We start from the raw sequence: 10,827 nt of genomic DNA, 5'->3' as shown, positions 1-10,827 counted from the left end.
ACGTAACAAGTTACTAGATTTAGCTGTGACTGTGGTGCTCAAACTTTATCGACGTCACAGAGACCGCAGTCGCCACTGCGCCCATACAGACTGCTATTCCCATTCGCCCTCGTTGTGGCATCTTCTTTCCTGTACGGCATCAGTAAAAACAAGCAGTTGTAGTTTGTCAGCCTGGTCCGGGCTGCCGTGAACGCTGGCGACCACAGCCACGATCGGTCGCCTCGTCATAGCGGCTCTTTCGCGCAGTCTCCCGCCGTCTTGTTCCCTTCACGTTCTCTCTCTAACAGGAGCTAGTCGTCTTGTTTACCGAGTACACGTCGTGTTTTTAGCCTCCGCCCCATGTGAGTGGCGCTGTACGGGGAGCCCTCGGCTCTTCTCCGTTGCCGCTGCCCCTACATCTACGAATGCCCCTCCGCTGTTCCGCCGTTCTGTTTCGCTGCGTCTCTTCAACGGTTGGCTGACTAGGACTGTCGCTCACTCGCCGCTGTTGTCGTTGTCGTTGTCACCGCCGTTGCCCACAGCGCGCACAGACTACCTGCCAGTACAGCCCTTTCCCATTGAAGTGTACCGCCACTACTACTACTGGCAGTCGTCGTACTTATATTATTATTATTATTACTAGGACGAGACGACAGTGTTGTGCTACTGCTGCTGCTGCCGCCGCCACCGCGGCGTGTGCTCGACCTACTTTTCGGCCTGGCGACGGAAGCATTCAAACCAACATGGCGGCATTCATGGCCAGACTTTGTTTTGTTCTGCGCTGATGGCGCGAGTGGCCGCGGCAGCGGCGGCGGCGGCGGCAAAGGGCCCGATGGCGGCTTCTCTGCCGGCGGCGGCGGCGACTCGTTCTCTGGTAACTGCTGCTGCTGCGGCCGCCGCGGCGGCCGCCGTGGCCGTCGCCGCCTGTCTGCCTATAGCCTCTAGTCCACGGCACATAGCAGTATACTGCTAAGAGCATTATGATGTTGATGTCTTTCTGCTGCTCCTGCCGCCTGTAGCTCATCGTGGCCGTCTGTAGTCCGAGAGATTTAGCTTGTAGCGATAGCCGCTGCCGATTTGCTGCTGGCTGCCATTGCTATTGGCCACGGGCTACGAGCGCCGACTTCTATGGCCAATGACCAGGTGCCGGACTGCTGACGGACTACGGTTTGTTTGTCTGTCCGTCGCTGCGGAGGAGAGTCTGTTTCGCAGTCCGTGTGTCGGCGATCGCCAACCTGTCTATCCAGCAGCCCCAGCGTCCATAATCGATCCGTCTGTTCCGAGTGACTGTCTAACTATCCTGGCCTACCCATGTGGCCGCCGCCTTTGTACCTTGTCTTTGACTACTATTGCCATTAGTATAAAATCGAATGGTACGGCGAGAACACGTTAGGATGAAGAGAACAGTTGTTCGTGCGTGTCTATAAATGAATATATATAGGTGTGTGTCTCTGGGTCTGGGTGTGTGAGTGTGTTTGTGTGCGTATACCTGTGTGCCTGGTTTGTGTTTGTGTGTGTGTGCGTGCGTGCGTGCGTGTGTCTTTGTGTGTGTGTGTGTGTGTGTGTGTGTCTGTGTATGTATGTATGCGTGTGAGTGTATCTCTGTGCTGGACTTGTACAACGAATGATAATAGTTCCCGACTATTACTTCTGCTATCGTCGAAGAGAAAACTGCACACTCGGATAACTCTATTGTGCCGTTTTGTGATCGCTAGCAGTATCGGATAGACGCATCAGATTGATTCGTTGCGTTGAGAACTGCTAGCATGGCTGACTGCTCGTTTACTCGGGTAGCTTTCTTGCTTACGGGTGCTCATTTGCCGCCGGACGGTCGTGAGTTACGTCGTGTTCTGCTAACGATAGTGTGGCGTTGTGTTTTTGTCGATACTACTTTGTCTCGTTGAGCAGTGCCAGTATGAAGTGCAGCGTACTCTCATCGTCTACTAGTGCGTTTTAATATGGAGTAATAGAAAAAATCCAATGGATAGGAGCAGTACGGCGCCGTATCGCTGCAAGTTCTACTTCCTGTTGATATGTTTGTTTGGGCAGTTGTAGCATAGGCAGGCGAGCGCTCTGCTGCTGCTGCTGCTGCTGCTGCTGCTGCTGCCGCTGCTGCTGCTGCTGTGACTGTTATAGCTAAGAGTTGGAGGCCGGCGGAGCACCTGTTGTGTATATGCCCCGTTCCGTGGCAGCGGGCAGCCATGGTGTGGGCGAACTGTGACACTGCCAGTGGATCTGCATGCTAAGCGACGATACGGCTCAAAATTCAAGTCACAAAAATCAAATGTGTGAGTGAGTTTTGTACTTCATGATGAGCTCGCCATACTCGTGTGTGGAACGCAGACGATAACTGCTTCTGTTACTACTTATCATGTGCATAAAATATGTAGATATTCGAGATATGTGTTTGTAAATGATGCCTATAGAGAGGCTCGGTCATCGCGTAAAAACTAATATCGACGGAAAAGAGGCGACAATGATTGTGCGTGTGTGCGTGCGTGCGTGCGTGCGCTAACGCTTATTGTGATGGACGAGGATAACGCTGGAACCAATGCCAGTTACAGTTATAATGGCGATTGCATCCGTATAGAAGAAAAAAAACATGACGCTATAGATTATTGCGGTGTTTTTCAATGGTCTCCGATTAATACAGACACGCACAAGGCGATACTGCGCTTCTTCCTTCACGCGTCAAGTCGGTTCTACTCGCCTGTTCTGTTATTTGTCATCGTTGCGTTGTTTCATTCGGTGCTGCCGGTAACGTGAATCAGAAAATGGTCAAGAACAGGAGCATGCGAGTGTTGAGTCGGTCGGTCGGTCGGTCGGTCGGTCAGTCGGTGATGGGCGGCGATCGACACTCATTTAGCGGCTCTGTGCAGGAAGAAAAAGGTAGTCGAAACCGACCTGAGGTACCGATGCTAAGTGACAGGTGCCCCAGCTGATAGCGCAGACCGGATCAGCTGTGCGACAATGAACCAGACAGCAGTGAACGAACGGGGGCCTCTGGGGATCGCAAAATCTCAACAAATCGTGGTGAGGTGGCATCTGAATATCTGCTGTCGGACACGTTTTCGTGCACTAGCTCTTGCTTCCAGATTTGAGACCGCCTACCCATCATCACCCAGTGAACGACTCAATGATGATGTAGAGAGAAAAAGGGCCAAGGCAGTGTTAGACATCTGTACCACAGCGTCTATAATGGGAATAGTGACTATTGGATTTCGCTGAAATAAAAATCTATCAGTGGACCCGTCAACCTACCCACCGCATAGGAATGAATTATAACAAGTAGGACGTGCTATGGAATTAAGGCAATCGATTTTGTGGCGGATATCAGAAAATGTTATACTGAAGCGTATACTGGTTCAATATGATGCCCGTTTTTAAATATATGTGCCTTTAGCGATCGGAGTGGCAAAACCGATGGGGCAGGTTAGACAGAATATATCGCGTCGGCGAACACCTGCTTTAAATGCTTATTGCCGAATTCTGTTGGCTGTGTGGTCTATTGTGTGGGGAAGCCGCTGATACCGTCTATGTGACATATATATGTACATACAAATACATATAAACTACGCTAGGAGAAACGCAAACAGTGGGTACAACATGTAAATTTAGTGTGATGATTAGATGGATGCAAGACGGATGAACGCCCTCGGCAAGATGAAGGAGGACCAATCGGTTGCGCTTTTGTAAGTAGGCCATTTGTGTCAGAGTTTCCCTTGTTGCTTTCGGAGCTGAAGTCTGTTCCATTCTCGCCGTTCAGTGAGGCGAAAAGGTCGAAACTTTTCTCTCTGCGTTCGCCAAACCGATGCGCCGTTCGACATCCAGCTCATAACTGGCCACAGTCCTTGCGAAATGCTCGTGCCTTGCTGCGGCCAATTCATTTTTCATATGTCGCAGGTGGAAAGACTAACTGCCTAAGGTCAACAGGTGGCCGGTAAGCCGCACAGCAGAGGCCGTGGAAGGGGGGAACAAGATGCAACGATAGTTTTCAGTTTTTTCCACAAGCGATGGCAGCATCTGCAGCAATGAAACCGGAAAAAGAGCAATGTTTCCATGAGACGATGGCAGCGGCAGTAGCAGATGTTCCTGCTGCTGGTGTTGTTCTAGTGTCGGACGCTGTGGCTCCGTACGCCTGACGCGCTGCGTGCGGTGCCATTCTAGCCCTATGTGTGCTCGTGACTATTTTAGATGTACGAATTTCCTGTCACCCACCTGCAAAATGACGGTGTTGTTGCATATTGCAGCTGCGTCGACTGCAGTAACCCCAATGAGGTTTGGCAGCTCCACAGTTCTGTGGTTCTTTCAATGTCGATATATTCATAATGGCGTCGAAAACTTTATGTAGATATAACGTATCTATTATACTACAAATTGGTACGAAACGACAAACTAGTTGGATAATGTTTGTTGCATATTATGACCTAATGTCACTGTGCTTGTCTGGCTGTTAATACGATCCATATGAGTCAGACTGATCAGAAAATGATTGCATTGACAAATAACGTACCTGAGTGGACCTACTACGTGTAGCATGTAAACATGTGGTGATTAGTCTCATGCGTTGTTCATAACGTAAGAATATGCATTGGGTTTTTACTGTTATCAAAGTGTAACCTTTGGTATCGTTTGTTGAAGAGCTCTGCGTGCACGGAGTTTATCTTCCAGTGAAGAATGTTTTCTACAGCACGTCCGATTCGGTACGTGCACAATAATTCTATGAGCAAGTACTTGTTTTAGCTCCCTGTACGCATCAACCACCTTCCCTGTCATCGGACATGGCGTCTACGTCAGTTTCGCTCGATCTGCCACTAATATATTGTGCAGCTGACCAACTGCATTGTAATGCTGACTCACATTTTCGTATATACTGCCCTTAGGACCATTTAGGTCGTTATGCAACTAATACTGGATCGTTGCACGGCGGGTGGCGAAGCTCAAGTTCCCTTTCTCGGGCAGAAGCTTCCTTGACGCCTTTACTGTCGAACTAGTGCGTCTCTAATAGAGAAAAAGAACGAGACAGACAGACACGCTGTGCGCTTAGCGACTGTAGTACAAGAATCGGTGACGCAGCCAAATGTATATCGAATATGACAAAGGTGTTCTTGGCTTTGAGCAATAAGCTCATAGTTACAATGTCACATACAAATATGTATACAGACACACATTTCTTCTGTATCGTTCGCCTTTTTTTCTTTCAAATGTCACGCAAACATTCGGCGGAGATACATTTCACTTCGCCTTTTCAGCACTGTTCGAGCATTAGCGAAAGAAAGGTATTTAGGGAACAAGGTGCGCTGGGAGTGAGTATAAAAGGAGAAAATAAGTACACCAGTGACCACGGGAAACGGCAAGGAGGCAGCTGCTGGCAGCGGTTAACAAAGGCTGCAAAGGAACATCCCATGAGACGAACAGGAAAAGTGGTGAAGGCAGAAGTGGGTGGCTGGACAAAGGCTGCTATCGTGCGCACGGAATAATCACCCTGCGGTCTTTCCACATCGTATATGTATGTGCATGCATGTCCGTGACAGCAGTGATTGCATCTGGCAAGCTCGCTCCTCACACTCGGTTAGATTCTCCGTTCTCTCTCTGTCGATGCTTCTCTCAGGTCTTTGTTGCAGAGAAGCGTCTTCCGCTAATCGACAAGTCCGGTGGAAAGAGAAGCCTCTTTTTTTTTTCGGAGATATTACTTGCTTTGAGGCTACCTCTGTTGCCAGTCTTCTAGGCCGCCGTCTGCCGTTCTCCTTCCTTCCTTTCTTCCTTTGGTTGTTCCCTGCACGGCCTTCGTGCTCTGTCGGTCGGATGATGCGGGGTCTTCATTTCGACACTGCACATACAGGCGCACATTCATAAAAACTGCCGGATGTGCGTGGGCACGCACACAAACACACACAAACATACATGCCCAGGCACACATATCGAGTGACGAGGATTTCCCTTCTCGCTATCTTTATCGCACGTTCATTACACGACGCTGTAACATACGCGCACTGAGCCGCCAGCAATGGAAGAAATGAGGTACGAAGATGAACCAGTAATGGCGGGATGCACCAGCCGCCGATGCTGCTGAGACTCAGGCCAGCGCCGGTCAGTCCGCTGACTCCTCAAGTCACGAGCTCGGACCTCAGGCTTCAGGCCACCGCCAGCATAGAATAGCAGGCTCAGCGCGCGCGGTTGAGAGATGGTGAGAGAGAGAAATAGAGCGAAGAACTCTACTTCATAGAGTCCCAATCGCAGGCGCAGAGCCCTCGTGCAAGCGAAACTCGCCCTTTTCTCTCATCTCTATCTACGCTTCTCTCTAATTCTCGTCGGTATTTTTCTCCCGGCTCTCCTTCCTGCCTTCATTTGAGTGCCACTGAAGGAACGAGAACGCTTTCAGAAAAGCTATTTTCGTTCCGGCATCAGCTGCGCACCTCGCCAGTTGCGGACACAGCCAACGTTCGTTGATTCACAGCGTTGTGCGGTCGACCAATATGTGCTGCCCGCCGTTCGGGCCTGGCTTCGCTGTGTCCGGGACTCACCGTCACCTAGTGGGAAAGCGACGCCGCCACCCAGCGAGCGAGCCAGCTATACCACAGAATAACTATGGCAGCAGAAGCTCGTAGATCATTGCCACGACCGAGGCTATTTGAGACAGCGGCACCTCACGCCTCGTGTTAAAGCCCGATGGCGCGCAACCTTTCTAAACGCACTTCGCCTAACCCAGCCTCGTCTGGGTCGTGTCTTGCTCGCTTACTATTTGCCGACTGCTGATAAGCTACCTTCTTTTCTTGCCATCATTATTTGGCTTGCTTGCCACTTGTTTCCTTCGTTGGCCGATGCTTGCGTTGTGGCAGCAGCGGAGGCAGCAGCTTGCGACCGGTTGCACTCTCCCCCTCACTTTCGTTTGTTGACTGAGATCTAGAGGGCGAGCCAGCAATGACGCGTTAGCGCGAGTTATATACACTGCACCTGCAGCGACTGCCACAGCTACAGGCCTCGGCTGGTCCCTGGCTATTACTCGATGGCAGATCTTGATAGTACAGCTTCGAATGGTCCCTTCCAGCAGCCGGCGAAAGAAGCACGCCACACCACAAGAGCATGAAACGAACGTCGTGCTGGCACACCCAATGCCATTGGTGGCACTATCGTTGCTACTCGTGTTGCCTAGTGCGACACATGGCAAAACTGAGACGAGATTGAGGGTCTGGCCATAAAATCCCTTCGTTTTTTTACCTCGTACGTGTGGTCGGATGGTTTAGCAGCAGCGGCCGTAGCGAGCAGACGCGCAAGGCGAACACGAGTATAGGTTAGGTCTTTCGTGTTAGAGGTATAGACAAACGCTAGACACTGGCCTACCCTTCCGCCGTAACTTTTGTTTGTCTTGTCTGTTCTCCTTGCTCTATACTATATGTGCTGTATACTAGGGTAGGGTAAAGCTTTCCCATCAGCAGCAGCAGTAGCAGTAGTTCTACACGAGCCAGCTGCTGACGGAAAACCCGTGAGGAAGACAGCTGGTGCATGCAAATTTCCGCCTACGGTATCAGCATCAGTTCCGGGCGTATTTGCCGGTGTTTACCCTTTGTCTGCCATACGTGCGTATGATACATTTAGCAGCACCGTATTTCGATGTACGCTATAAGAAATCCTTTTTCTGGCCGATTAGACCAGAAAGCAAAAGCAAACGATGTAGCCACCAGAACCGCGATTCTTCAACTAAGAGCCGCGATGGCGGCCTCCCTCTAAGTTCTGGCTGGGAGAGCCGACAAGGTCAGCCTCTCTTACATCAGCTGTTCTTCATCTTCATCTAGTATGTCTCCCGCAGGTTTTTTGCGACAGCGGTACTGCCGCCAGCAGTTGCTAGCTAATGTGTCGAGCTTTGTTCCCCATGTCGTTGTTCGATAACCGCAGCAGCAGTAGCATCAGCATCCTCTGCAACAACGAGGTCGATAGACTATCGTATCATTAGAAAATGTCTTTCCGCGTCTACAAAAAGTGCCAGCAGTAGATGTTCTCTTACCATGTTTTCATCTTCTTCATCAAAGTCTCCGATTGCTGCTGCTGCTGGTCTTCAGCGAGATACATGACCAACGACAAGGCTACGTTGCGTATCGTATCTCGACATAGTGAAGCAGAGGGAGCCACAGCCCAGAGGAGGTAGTAGACTTGCTAAAAGAAAACCTGGAAGGTAAACGGCGCGGAAATATTAGCCGCGGACACATTGGTAACAAACCCTATGAGATTATAGGAAGCAAGCAGAAACAGTTTTCCCACACGCAGGGTTTGAGCTCGTCTTGAATAGATAGGATGCCCTGAATAAGAGTTACGCGTGTACATCCCTGGACACATGTAGAAGAAACAAATAGCCATCATTTGACATTGTTTTTCTTTGCCGCTTTTCATCTAGGTGAAAACATATAAAATAAGTAGCTGTAGATTTGTCGTTGGCATCAACAGCAACAGGACTGATATCGCTTTTATTGGTGACTTACACAAAAAAAAAGCTGCAAGTGCTTTCTGATTGCTTGATCATTTAGCTCTATTTGGTTAGCTAGATAAAGTTTTGTTTCCTACATTTGTCGGTATGAGAGCTGATTTATTTTCTTCCGTCTGCAAAGCACAAATCAATTGAAGTGCTTTTGAAGCAATTGAAGTGAGGACACGATTCGTTGTACAGTTAAGTGAACGATCGGCGACAATGGAGTCGTCGGTCGCATCTGCAAGTTAACTACAATAGGATAAAAATTAACGATGTTTAGAAATGTACGGAAAGTTCTACGAAGCGTTCTTCTCAAAATAAGAACGAAGCCAAACGATTGTATCGGGCAATATACTATGTACTTGCTAAATTTGCCTCCGTTGACTAAGTTACTATTTCCGTTCTTCACTGTTCTCTATACTTCTTCAAGTTCAAATCGAATAGAAAAAAGGGGCGTTGCTCTTAATTTTTGCGCGCTTTATTTGTCGGGCTTGTTCCGTAGCCGCAATGCGGTATTCCAATTAGAGAAGGTACCCAATGAAAGCGTAACTTTTTTTCTGGCAGCTTCCTTTTGCAGAAACACTTGCGGGCAGTTTAAGGCGTACACAATCCATATTCTGACCTTATCAACGTAAATGAGCTTCTTCGACAAACTACATCCAGGTCCAAATAGGAGCGGATAAATCGTCACAATGCATACCGTATACCCGAATACATCTAAAGGTCCGTGAACGTATGGTCTAGTTTTTTGTCGTTTGACGCTGGCTGCGAGGTGACGTTTGGTCGCTAACGTTATTTCTCATGTTTGAATATTAACGCAAACTAGGCATTGTTTTTCAGGCTGGCTTGATACTCATGATAAAGGCGGAATTAGGCCCTCGAAATCGTTGGAGAAACTAATAATAAAATTAGCGAATAATGAATAGTTCTAGCGGGTCAGGCGTCGCTAAAACGACACGCAAATCGATAGAGCACAATGGTGGCACTAACGAGCGCGGCGAGTAAGCAGACCACCAGCCTCGGAGGGTCACCTATTACCTCAACGCAAGTGGTTCTCTAAAAAAGAAAACCTTGTTTATCGGAACCACTAGCATCATGTACATGATAGAAGTCCAGGAGCAGCAGTCGTCGCTCCAGACAAAGTTAGCTAAATTATCAAACTGATCTTTCTCGGGTGATACTCGGCACCATTTACGGTTGCCATGAAAAGATCAAGGATTATGTAGAATAAGAACCGAAAAGGGGGTTCGATTTCTTTGATTGAAATCTATTGAATCAGCAGAGTTCTTATAAAATGTGTTGTCGCTCAAGGGAACGAAGAAAAGCGACCGCATGAAACCTTAAATAGCGGGTACATGCTTTCGAATCGCCGGTCTGTCGAACACCGAACGGGAAGATGTAATCAGATTCTATAGAGAATATCCCGAAATCATGCAATTTACACCCGCTTTAACCGGACCCTTTCTTGGCGATCGGTGTGAAAAGAATTTCGTTTGTTCTTGTCCACATAGTATACTAGAACTCGTTGATGAATATGGCGTCACGGCAGGAAATCTACGAATTGTCGGAACGGTGTGGGATCTATATACTTACTTATTTGTTTATATATCAGATATTTGCCTATTGTTTTTTTTTTTCTTTTAGAACTTACAATATAGACTTGATCTCATCTATCTACTCGACGTTCGGCTTGGGGTCCCTGTGTGCTTGAGCAAACAATCCACTCCCTATGAACTACTCGTGCAAATCTCTACGTTCTGTAAATGGTCGGTCTCATAAATTTAACAGAGGCAAATTTATCTCTTTCCAGCCTCAATAGCCGACAGCAGACTTTATTAAGTATTATTATTATATTATGCAATTTGACTAAATAAGTATCTGATATGGTCTGCCATATTATTCGGCTGCATATATAACTCTTATATATGAAGTTTATGAACTTTGCCGAGATTGCGATTCCGGTACACTGAACGATAGGTATGTTCTAAATACTTCTGTTTTATAATAAACGTTAATTAAAATACTTCTGCCAGATTGATGTTTATTATTGTTTTTGAGCTGGTAAATGTAGACGAGCCCGTCCTCGTAAATCGCGTCCGCCATTCGAAACAAGGAAAAATGCATATTAATATCTCATCAATACGATACTATCTCAAAGACACATCTAACTATGCGTCCTGCAATGAACTGGACGATAGGTGTTAAGCGTCTCTAGCTGATGCCCACGACGGTTGCAGGCGTTCGAATAAGTTATAGCCAACATCCGACGAGGTTAGCTGTTTGCAATAATTTGCGCTACCGGCCGAGAGCCACATTGTGAGTGACGCGGTCTAGCGCGTATCAATCTACAGTTCAATAGGTGAAGCTGCGTGTCTATGACCTTGTGA

General features: G+C 48.0%; 1 protein-coding gene across 3 annotated transcripts in view; it reads left to right on the top strand.

Moving 5' to 3' along the window:
• The first annotated feature begins 929 nt into the window (after window positions 1-929).
• Window positions 930-10,827, top strand: part of LOC111262476 (uncharacterized) — a 69,270-nt gene continuing 59,372 nt past the window's right edge. For all 3 annotated transcript variants that reach the window (XM_086969140.1, XM_086969143.1, XM_022836772.2), the window contains exon 1: window positions 930-3,671. The gene's annotated coding sequence lies outside the window, so the exon portion shown is untranslated. The remainder of the gene's footprint in view (window positions 3,672-10,827) is intronic.

The sequence above is a fragment of the Varroa jacobsoni genome, unplaced genomic scaffold, assembly GCF_002532875.2.
Source record: "Varroa jacobsoni isolate VJ856 unplaced genomic scaffold, vjacob_1.0 scaffold_666, whole genome shotgun sequence".
Taxonomy (NCBI): domain Eukaryota; kingdom Metazoa; phylum Arthropoda; class Arachnida; order Mesostigmata; family Varroidae; genus Varroa; species Varroa jacobsoni.
Note: the sequence above shows the minus strand (reverse complement) of the source record. Positions and strands in the feature narration are given on the sequence as shown.